Source organism: Taudactylus pleione, unplaced genomic scaffold, assembly GCF_031769625.1.
Source record: "Taudactylus pleione unplaced genomic scaffold, aTauple2 ptg000016l, whole genome shotgun sequence".
NCBI classification, from domain to species: Eukaryota; Metazoa; Chordata; class Amphibia; order Anura; family Myobatrachidae; genus Taudactylus; species Taudactylus pleione.
In genome coordinates this window covers 17009258-17021439 of record NW_028284418.1, presented here as the reverse complement: position 1 = coordinate 17021439, position 12182 = coordinate 17009258, and the positions used below count along the sequence as shown (strand labels likewise).

Genomic DNA, 12182 nt, shown 5'->3' with positions numbered 1-12182 from the left:
CCAAAGAATTGATTTTTGATCAGATATTAACCAACTGAAAAAGGTTGGTGATAGTACCCTGCATTAGCCACCAAGTTCCCAACAGTTCATCATAGTTGCAACAGTCTATTCAAACCTTTAAAATAATGATATCTGCTAACAATAAAGATATTCAAATTTTAATTTTGCATGAAGTAATTATGTGCCCTATCAGAACTAATATTTTATTACTTCATGCATCTCAATTTCTTTTGTTATTTCAATGAAAATAAACAAAATGCAATTCTATAAAAAATCTGAATTTCTCATCGGATTTATGTTTAATAATGAACTTTCTTTTAACTTTTGCTGACATCTTTTCAATTAATACTTTAAAACAAAAAAACCTTTTATTTTGATGTTCTAGATCTGTGAGCTACCCTAACAACATGCACATGTGGTAGCATGGCCGAGCAGTCTAAGGTGCTGGATTAAGGCTCCAGTCTCTTTGGAGGTGTGGGTGCAAATCTCACTACTGCCATCTTTATTATACAAAGAGTAGGGCAGTTATTGATGGCAAAGTGATTCTTTTTTTCCATTAGATAGGATATTACCCAACTGAAGTTGGTTGGTGGAAGATTCCTATAGCTACTCAACAGTTCATCATTGTTGCAAGAGACTTCCCAAACGTTTTAAAAATGTTATCTGCTAAGATTAAAGATGAGCCAAAATTAAGTTGGCATGAAGTAATTAGAAGTAATATCATAACTAATATTTAATTACTGAGTGGTCTTATCATACAATTAGAGATGGAAATGTTGGCAACGTGACTCATTGGTATAAATTGAAGGATTTATATTCCGATTTCTCTATCTTTCCTATCTTTCTGGATTTTAATCTCACAGCTGTCTATCTTAGGCATTTGAATAGTACTTCAAAGTTATTTGGATACATCAGTTGCACTAAATGAAGGAAATCTGAAGACAAATATAATCATTACTTGTTAAATGTACCTGGCTTCTTTTACATTTTATCTCTGCTTTTCCTGACTTTGGGTAAAGTTTTGAATGACATTCCAGATATGAGAGTTAAAATATTTTAAAGTGTACAGCAGGTTGTAGGATGACAGAGCTATTCAAGCTGCTGGAATCAAATCCCACTGCTTCCATATTTATTCTCCAAGGCGAAGATCCAGTGATATATATCAAAGTGTATTCTTAAAGTAGATAAGGTATAAAAGAAGCTAAATTTGGTTGGTGGAAGCACACCATAAGCTGTCACATGCACTAGCTCAAAACAAGTTATAATGGTTTTAATAGTTTTCTCAAACCTTTTTTAGAACTATCTAAATTGTATTGTTGCTCTCAAAAAGTGGCTTTGAATTTCTCTGCGATCTACATTATGCATCTAGCAAGCATCTCAATTTTTGAATATGTCAGTTAAAACAAACAAAAAGTAACTGAAAAAATAAAAAAATCAGTTCTCATCAATATTACCAAGTAAAACATGGATGTTTTACCTTTCATTGAAATCTTGTATTAGCGAATTGTTTATAATTTCATAGACTTTTAACATGACACTTCTTTCCTAGTGTCGCTTTAAAACAAAATTAAACATTTAATTTGCAGCAATCTTAATTATATGAAAGATCTGTGAGATAAGAACTCCATGTGTGCCAGTGGTAGCATGGCCGAGCGTTCTAAGGCGCTGGATTTAGGTTCAAATCCCACTGCTGCCAATCTTATTTTCCAAAGAATTGATTTTTGATCAGATATTAACCAACTGAAAAAGGTTGGTGATAGTACCCTGCATTAGCCACCAAGTTCCCAACAGTTCATCATAGTTGCAACAGTCTTCTCAAACCTTTAAAATAATGATATCTGCTAACAATAAAGATATTCAAATTTTAATTTTGAATGAAGTAATTATGTGCCCTATCAGTAATAAAATATTTTATTACTTCATGCATCTCAATTTCTTTTGTTATTTCAATGAAAATAAACAAAATGCAATTCAATAAAAAATCTGAATTTCTCATCAGATTTATGTTTAATAATGAACTTTCTTTTAACCTTTGCTGACAACTTTTCAATTAATACTTTAAAACAAAAAAACCCTTTAATTTTGATGTTCTAGATCTGTGAGCTACCCTAACAACATGCACATGTGATAGCATGGCCGAGCAGTCTAAAGCGCTGGATTAAGGCTCGAGTCTCTTTGGAGGCGTGGGTGCAAATCTCACTACTGCCATCTTTATTGTACAAAGAGTAGGGCAGTTATTGATGGCAAAGTGATTCTTTTTTTCCATTAGATAGGATATTACCCAGCTGAAGTTGGTTGGTGGAAGATTCCTATAGCTACTCAACAGTTCATCATTGTTACAAGAGACTTCCCAAACGTTTTAAAAATGTTATCTGCTAAGAGTAAAGATGAGCCAAAATTAAGTTGGCATGAATTAATTAGAAGTAATATCATAAATAATATTTAATTACTGAGTGGTCTTATCATACAATTAGAGATGGAAATGTTGGCAACGTGACTCATTGGTATAAATTGATGGATTTATATTCCGATTTCTCTATCTTTCCTATCTCTCTGGATTTTAATCTCACAGCTGTCTATTTTAGGCATTTGAATAATACTTAAAAGTTATTTGGATACATCAGTTGCACTAAATGAAGGAAATTTGAAGACAAATATAATCATTACTTGTTAAATGTACCTGGCTTCTTTTGCATTTTATCTCAGCTTTTCCTGACTTTGGGTAAAGTTTTGAATGACATTCCAGATATGAGAGCTAAAATATTTTAAAGTGTACAGCAGGTTGTAGGATGACAGAGCTATTCAAGCTGCTGGAATCAAATCCCACTGCTGCCATATTTATTCTCCAAGGAGAAGATCCAGTGATATATATCAAAGTGTATTCCTAAAGTAGATAAGGTATAAAAGAAGCTAAATTTGGTTGGTGGAAGCACACCATAAGCTGTCACATGCAGTAGCTCAAAACAAGTTATAATGGTTTTAATAGTTTTCTCAAACCTTTTTTAGAACTATCTAAATTGTATTGTTGCTCTCAAAAAGTGGCTTTGAATATCTCTGCGATCTACATTATGCATCTAGCAAGCATCTCAATTTTTGAATATGTCAGTTAAAGCAAACAAAAAGTAACTGAGAAAATTAAAAAATCAGTTCTCATCAATATTACCAAGTAAAACATGGATGTTTTACCGTTCATTGAAATCTTGTATTAGCGAATTGTTTATCATTTCATAGACTTTTAACATGACACTTCTTTCCAAGTGTCGCTTTAAAACAAAATTAAACATTTAATTTGCAGCAATCTTAATTATATGAAAGATCTGTGAGATAAGAACTCCATGTGTGCCAGTGGTAGCATGGCCGAGCGTTCTAAGGCGCTGGATTTAGGTTCAAATCCTACTGCTGCCAATCTTATTTTCCAAAGAATTGATTTTTGATCAGATATTAACCAACTGAAAAAGGTTGGTGATAGTACCCTGCATTAGCCACCAAGTTCCCAACAGTTCATCATAGTTGCAACAGTCTTCTCAAACCTTTAAAATAATGATATCTGCTAACAATAAAGATATTTAATTTTAATTTTGAATGAAGTAATTATGTGCCCTATCTGTAATAAAATATTTTATTACTTCATGCATCTCAATTTCTTTTGTTATTTCAATGAAAATAAACAAAATGCAATTCAATAAAAAATCTGAATTTCTCATCGGATTTATGTTTAATAATGAACTTTCTTTTAACCTTTGCTGACAACTTTTCAATTAATACTTTAAAACAAAAAAACCCTTTAATTTTGATGTTCTAGATCTGTGAGCTACCCTAACAACATGCACATGTGATAGCATGGCCGAGCAGTCTAAAGCGCTGGATTAAGGCTCGAGTCTCTTTGGAGGCGTGGGTGCAAATCTCACTACTGCCATCTTTATTATACAAAGAGTAGGGCAGTTATTGATGGCAAAGTGATTCTTTTTTTCCATTAGATAGGATATTACCCAGCTGAAGTTGGTTGGTGGAAGATTCCTATAGCTACTCAACAGTTCATCATTGTTACAAGAGACTTCCCAAACGTTTTAAAAATGTTATCTGCTAAGAGTAAAGATGAGCCAAAATTAAGTTGGCATGAATTAATTAGAAGTAATATCATAAATAATATTTAATTACTGAGTGGTCTTATCATACAATTAGAGATGGAAATGTTGGCAACGTGACTCATTGGTATTAATTGATGGATTTATATTCCGATTTCTCTATCTTTCCTATCTCTCTGGATTTTAATCTCACAGCTGTCTATTTTAGGCATTTGGATAATACTTAAAAGTTATTTGGATACATCAGTTGCACTAAATGAAGGAAATTTGAAGACAAATATAATCATTACTTGTTAAATGTACCTGGCTTCTTTTGCATTTTATCTCAGCTTTTCCTGACTTTGGGTAAAGTTTTGAATGACATTCCAGATATGAGAGCTAAAATATTTTAAAGTGTTAAGCAGGTTGTAGGATGACAGAGCTATTCAAGCTGCTGGAATCAAATCCCACTGCTGCCATATTTATTCTCCAAGGAGAAGATCCAGTGATATATATCAAAGTGCTTTCCTAAAGTAGATAAGGTATAAAAGAAGCTAAATTTGGTTAGTGGAAGCACACCATAAGCTGTCACATGCAGTAGCTCAAAACAAGTTATCATGGTTTTAATAGTTTTCTCAAACCTTTTTTAGAACTATCTAAAATGTATTGTTGCTCTCAAAAAGTGGCTTTGAATATCTCTGCGATCTACATTATGCATCTAGCAAGCATCTCAATTTTTGAATATGTCAGATAAAACAAACAAAAAGTAACTGAGAAAATTAAAAAATCAGTTCTCATCAATATTACCAAGTTAAACATGGATGTTTTTACCTTTCATTGAAATCTTGTATTAGCGAATTGTTTTTCATTTCATAGACTTTTAACATGACACTTCTTTCCAAGTGTCGCTTTAAAACAAAATTAAACATTTAATTTGCAGCAATCTTAATTATATGAAAGATCTGTGAGATAAGAACTCCATGTGTGCCAGTGGTAGCATGGCCGAGCGGTCTAAGGCGCTGGATTTAGGCTCCAGTCTCTTCGGAGGCGTGGGTTCAAATCCCACTGCTGCCAATCTTATTTTCCAAAGAATTGATTTTTGATCAGATATTAACCAACTGAAAAAGGTTGGTGATAGTACCCTGCATTAGCCACCAAGTTCCCAACAGTTCATCATAGTTGCAACAGTCTATTCAAACCTTTAAAATAATGATATCTGCTAACAATAAAGATATTCAAATTTTAATTTTGCATGAAGTAATTATGTGCCCTATCAGAACTAATATTTTATTACTTCATGCATCTCAATTTCTTTTGTTATTTCAATGAAAATAAACAAAATGCAATTCTATAAAAAATCTGAATTTCTCATCGGATTTATGTTTAATAATGAACTTTCTTTTAACTTTTGCTGACATCTTTTCAATTAATACTTTAAAACAAAAAAACCTTTTATTTTGATGTTCTAGATCTGTGAGCTACCCTAACAACATGCACATGTGGTAGCATGGCCGAGCAGTCTAAGGTGCTGGATTAAGGCTCCAGTCTCTTTGGAGGTGTGGGTGCAAATCTCACTACTGCCATCTTTATTATACAAAGAGTAGGGCAGTTATTGATGGCAAAGTGATTCTTTTTTTCCATTAGATAGGATATTACCCAACTGAAGTTGGTTGGTGGAAGATTCCTATAGCTACTCAACAGTTCATCATTGTTGCAAGAGACTTCCCAAACGTTTTAAAAATGTTATCTGCTAAGAGTAAAGATGAGCCAAAATTAAGTTGGCATGAAGTAATTAGAAGTAATATCATAACTAATATTTAATTACTGAGTGGTCTTATCATACAATTAGAGATGGAAATGTTGGCAACGTGACTCATTGGTATAAATTGAAGGATTTATATTCCGATTTCTCTATCTTTCCTATCTTTCTGGATTTTAATCTCACAGCTGTCTATCTTAGGCATTTGAATAGTACTTCAAAGTTATTTGGATACATCAGTTGCACTAAATGAAGGAAATCTGAAGACAAATATAATCATTACTTGTTAAATGTACCTGGCTTCTTTTACATTTTATCTCTGCTTTTCCTGACTTTGGGTAAAGTTTTGAATGACATTCCAGATATGAGAGTTAAAATATTTTAAAGTGTACAGCAGGTTGTAGGATGACAGAGCTATTCAAGCTGCTGGAATCAAATCCCACTGCTTCCATATTTATTCTCCAAGGCGAAGATCCAGTGATATATATCAAAGTGTATTCTTAAAGTAGATAAGGTATAAAAGAAGCTAAATTTGGTTGGTGGAAGCACACCATAAGCTGTCACATGCACTAGCTCAAAACAAGTTATAATGGTTTTAATAGTTTTCTCAAACCTTTTTTAGAACTATCTAAATTGTATTGTTGCTCTCAAAAAGTGGCTTTGAATTTCTCTGCGATCTACATTATGCATCTAGCAAGCATCTCAATTTTTGAATATGTCAGTTAAAACAAACAAAAAGTAACTGAAAAAATAAAAAAATCAGTTCTCATCAATATTACCAAGTAAAACATGGATGTTTTACCTTTCATTGAAATCTTGTATTAGCGAATTGTTTATAATTTCATAGACTTTTAACATGACACTTCTTTCCTAGTGTCGCTTTAAAACAAAATTAAACATTTAATTTGCAGCAATCTTAATTATATGAAAGATCTGTGAGATAAGAACTCCATGTGTGCCAGTGGTAGCATGGCCGAGCGTTCTAAGGCGCTGGATTTAGGTTCAAATCCCACTGCTGCCAATCTTATTTTCCAAAGAATTGATTTTTGATCAGATATTAACCAACTGAAAAAGGTTGGTGATAGTACCCTGCATTAGCCACCAAGTTCCCAACAGTTCATCATAGTTGCAACAGTCTTCTCAAACCTTTAAAATAATGATATCTGCTAACAATAAAGATATTCAAATTTTAATTTTGAATGAAGTAATTATGTGCCCTATCAGTAATAAAATATTTTATTACTTCATGCATCTCAATTTCTTTTGTTATTTCAATGAAAATAAACAAAATGCAATTCAATAAAAAATCTGAATTTCTCATCAGATTTATGTTTAATAATGAACTTTCTTTTAACCTTTGCTGACAACTTTTCAATTAATACTTTAAAACAAAAAAACCCTTTAATTTTGATGTTCTAGATCTGTGAGCTACCCTAACAACATGCACATGTGATAGCATGGCCGAGCAGTCTAAAGCGCTGGATTAAGGCTCGAGTCTCTTTGGAGGCGTGGGTGCAAATCTCACTACTGCCATCTTTATTATACAAAGAGTAGGGCAGTTATTGATGGCAAAGTGATTCTTTTTTTCCATTAGATAGGATATTACCCAGCTGAAGTTGGTTGGTGGAAGATTCCTATAGCTACTCAACAGTTCATCATTGTTACAAGAGACTTCCCAAACGTTTTAAAAATGTTATCTGCTAAGAGTAAAGATGAGCCAAAATTAAGTTGGCATGAATTAATTAGAAGTAATATCATAAATAATATTTAATTACTGAGTGGTCTTATCATACAATTAGAGATGGAAATGTTGGCAACGTGACTCATTGGTATAAATTGATGGATTTATATTCCGATTTCTCTATCTTTCCTATCTCTCTGGATTTTAATCTCACAGCTGTCTATTTTAGGCATTTGAATAATACTTAAAAGTTATTTGGATACATCAGTTGCACTAAATGAAGGAAATTTGAAGACAAATATAATCATTACTTGTTAAATGTACCTGGCTTCTTTTGCATTTTATCTCAGCTTTTCCTGACTTTGGGTAAAGTTTTGAATGACATTCCAGATATGAGAGCTAAAATATTTTAAAGTGTACAGCAGGTTGTAGGATGACAGAGCTATTCAAGCTGCTGGAATCAAATCCCACTGCTGCCATATTTATTCTCCAAGGAGAAGATCCAGTGATATATATCAAAGTGCTTTCCTAAAGTAGATAAGGTATAAAAGAAGCTAAATTTGGTTAGTGGAAGCACACCATTAGCTGTCACATGCAGTAGCTCAAAACAAGTTATCATGGTTTTAATAGTTTTCTCAAACCATTTTTAGAACTATCTAAAATGTATTGTTGCTCTCAAAAAGTGGCTTTGAATATCTCTGCGATCTACATTATGCATCTAGCAAGCATCTCAATTTTTGAATATGTCAGTTAAAACAAACAAAAAGTAACTGAGAAAATTAAAAAATCAGTTCTCATCAATATTACCAAGTTAAACATTGATGTTTTTACCTTTCATTGAAATCTTGTATTAGCGAATTGTTTTTCATTTCATAGACTTTTAACATGACACTTCTTTCCAAGTGTCGCTTTAAAACAAAATTAAAAATTTAATTTGCAGCAATCTTAATTATATGAAAGATCTGTGAGATAAGAACTCCATGTGTGCCAGTGGTAGCATGGCCGAGCGGTCTAAGGTGCTGGATTTAGGCTCCAGTCTCTTCGGAGGCGTGGGTTCAAATCCCACTGCTGCCAATCTTATTTTCCAAAGAATTGATTTTTGATCAGATATTAACCAACTGAAAAAGGTTGGTGATAGTACCCTGCATTAGCCACCAACTTCCCAACAGTTCATCATAGTTGCAACAGTCTATTCAAACCTTTAAAATAATGATATCTGCTAACAATAAAGATATTCAAATTTTAATTTTGCATGAAGTAATTATGTGCCCTATCAGTAATAAAATATTTTATTACTTCATGCATCTCAATTTCTTTTGTTATTTCATTGAAAATAAACAAAATGCAATTCAATAAAAAATATGAATTTCTCATCGGAATTATGTTTAATAATGAACTTTCTTTTAACTTTTGCTGACATCTTTTCAATTAATACTTTAAAACAAAAAAAACTTTTATTTTGATGTTCTAGATCTGTGAGCTACCCTAACAACATGCACATGTGGTAGCATGGCCGAGCAGTCTAAGGTGCTGGATTAAGGCTCCAGTCTCTTTGGAGGTGTGGGTGCAAATCTCACTACTGCCATCTTTATTATACAAAGAGTAGGGCAGTTATTGATGGCAAAGTGATTCTTTTTTTCCATTAGATAGGATATTACCCAACTGAAGTTGGTTGGTGGAAGATTCCTATAGCTACTCAACAGTTCATCATTGTTGCAAGAGACTTCCCAAACGTTTTAAAAATGTTATCTGCTAAGAGTAAAGATGAGCCAAAATTAAGTTGGCATGAAGTAATTAGAAGTAATATCATAACTAATATTTAATTACTGAGTGGTCTTATCATACAATTAGAGATGGAAATGTTGGCAACGTGACTCATTGGTATAAATTGAAGGATTTATATTCCGATTTCTCTATCTTTCCTATCTTTCTGGATTTTAATCTCACAGCTGTCTATCTTAGGCATTTGAATAGTACTTCAAAGATATTTGGATACATCAGTTGCACTAAATGAAGGAAATCTGAAGACAAATATAATCATTACTTGTTAAATGTACCTGGCTTCTTTTACATTTTATCTCTGCTTTTCCTGACTTTGGGTAAAGTTTTGAATGACATTCCAGATATGAGAGTTAAAATATTTTAAAGTGTACAGCAGGTTGTAGGATGACAGAGCTATTCAAGCTGCTGGAATCAAATCCCACTGCTTCCATATTTATTCTCCAAGGCGAAGATCCAGTGATATATATCAAAGTGTATTCCTAAAGTAGATAAGGTATAAAAGAAGCTAAATTTGGTTGGTGGAAGCACACCATAAGCTGTCACATGCAGTAGCTCAAAACAAGTTATAATGGTTTTAATAGTTTTCTCAAACCTTTTTTAGAACTATCTAAATTGTATTGTTGCTCTCAAAAAGTGGCTTTGAATATCTCTGCGATCTACATTATGCATCTAGCAAGCATCTCAATTTTTGAATATGTCAGTTAAAGCAAACAAAAAGTAACTGAGAAAATTAAAAAATCAGTTCTCATCAATATTACCAAGTAAAACATGGATGTTTTACCGTTCATTGAAATCTTGTATTAGCGAATTGTTTATCATTTCATAGACTTTTAACATGACACTTCTTTCCAAGTGTCGCTTTAAAACAAAATTAAACATTTAATTTGCAGCAATCTTAATTATATGAAAGATCTGTGAGATAAGAACTCCATGTGTGCCAGTGGTAGCATGGCCGAGCGTTCTAAGGCGCTGGATTTAGGTTCAAATCCTACTGCTGCCAATCTTATTTTCCAAAGAATTGATTTTTGATCAGATATTAACCAACTGAAAAAGGTTGGTGATAGTACCCTGCATTAGCCACCAAGTTCCCAACAGTTCATCATAGTTGCAACAGTCTTCTCAAACCTTTAAAATAATGATATCTGCTAACAATAAAGATATTTAATTTTAATTTTGAATGAAGTAATTATGTGCCCTATCTGTAATAAAATATTTTATTACTTCATGCATCTCAATTTCTTTTGTTATTTCAATGAAAATAAACAAAATGCAATTCAATAAAAAATCTGAATTTCTCATCGGATTTATGTTTAATAATGAACTTTCTTTTAACCTTTGCTGACAACTTTTCAATTAATACTTTAAAACAAAAAAACCCTTTAATTTTGATGTTCTAGATCTGTGAGCTACCCTAACAACATGCACATGTGATAGCATGGCCGAGCAGTCTAAAGCGCTGGATTAAGGCTCGAGTCTCTTTGGAGGCGTGGGTGCAAATCTCACTACTGCCATCTTTATTATACAAAGAGTAGGGCAGTTATTGATGGCAAAGTGATTCTTTTTTTCCATTAGATAGGATATTACCCAGCTGAAGTTGGTTGGTGGAAGATTCCTATAGCTACTCAACAGTTCATCATTGTTACAAGAGACTTCCCAAACGTTTTAAAAATGTTATCTGCTAAGAGTAAAGATGAGCCAAAATTAAGTTGGCATGAATTAATTAGAAGTAATATCATAAATAATATTTAATTACTGAGTGGTCTTATCATACAATTAGAGATGGAAATGTTGGCAACGTGACTCATTGGTATTAATTGATGGATTTATATTCCGATTTCTCTATCTTTCCTATCTCTCTGGATTTTAATCTCACAGCTGTCTATTTTAGGCATTTGGATAATACTTAAAAGTTATTTGGATACATCAGTTGCACTAAATGAAGGAAATTTGAAGACAAATATAATCATTACTTGTTAAATGTACCTGGCTTCTTTTGCATTTTATCTCAGCTTTTCCTGACTTTGGGTAAAGTTTTGAATGACATTCCAGATATGAGAGCTAAAATATTTTAAAGTGTTAAGCAGGTTGTAGGATGACAGAGCTATTCAAGCTGCTGGAATCAAATCCCACTGCTGCCATATTTATTCTCCAAGGAGAAGATCCAGTGATATATATCAAAGTGCTTTCCTAAAGTAGATAAGGTATAAAAGAAGCTAAATTTGGTTAGTGGAAGCACACCATAAGCTGTCACATGCAGTAGCTCAAAACAAGTTATCATGGTTTTAATAGTTTTCTCAAACCTTTTTTAGAACTATCTAAAATGTATTGTTGCTCTCAAAAAGTGGCTTTGAATATCTCTGCGATCTACATTATGCATCTAGCAAGCATCTCAATTTTTGAATATGTCAGATAAAACAAACAAAAAGTAACTGAGAAAATTAAAAAATCAGTTCTCATCAATATTACCAAGTTAAACATGGATGTTTTTACCTTTCATTGAAATCTTGTATTAGCGAATTGTTTTTCATTTCATAGACTTTTAACATGACACTTCTTTCCAAGTGTCGCTTTAAAACAAAATTAAACATTTAATTTGCAGCAATCTTAATTATATGAAAGATCTGTGAGATAAGAACTCCATGTGTGCCAGTGGTAGCATGGCCGAGCGGTCTAAGGCGCTGGATTTAGGCTCCAGTCTCTTCGGAGGCGTGGGTTCAAATCCCACTGCTGCCAATCTTATTTTCCAAAGAATTGATTTTTGATCAGATATTAACCAACTGAAAAAGGTTGGTGATAGTACCCTGCATTAGCCACCAAGTTCCCAACAGTTCATCATAGTTGCAACAGTCTATTCAAACCTTTAAAATAATGATATCTGCTAACAATAAAGATATTC

At 32.7% G+C, this 12182-nt stretch overlaps 3 non-coding genes across 3 annotated transcripts; all 3 read left to right on the top strand.

Annotated features, from left to right (window-relative positions):
- The first annotated feature begins 5056 nt into the window (after positions 1-5056).
- TRNAL-UAG (transfer RNA leucine (anticodon UAG)) lies at positions 5057-5138 on the top strand. Its single transcript has one exon. It is a non-coding gene; the product is annotated as a tRNA-Leu (tRNA).
- Positions 5139-8496: 3358 nt separating this feature from the next.
- On the top strand, positions 8497-8578 carry TRNAL-UAG (transfer RNA leucine (anticodon UAG)). Its single transcript has one exon. It is a non-coding gene; the product is annotated as a tRNA-Leu (tRNA).
- Positions 8579-11937: 3359 nt separating this feature from the next.
- Positions 11938-12019, top strand: TRNAL-UAG (transfer RNA leucine (anticodon UAG)). The gene has a single exon. It is a non-coding gene; the product is annotated as a tRNA-Leu (tRNA).
- The last annotated feature ends 163 nt before the right edge of the window (positions 12020-12182 follow it).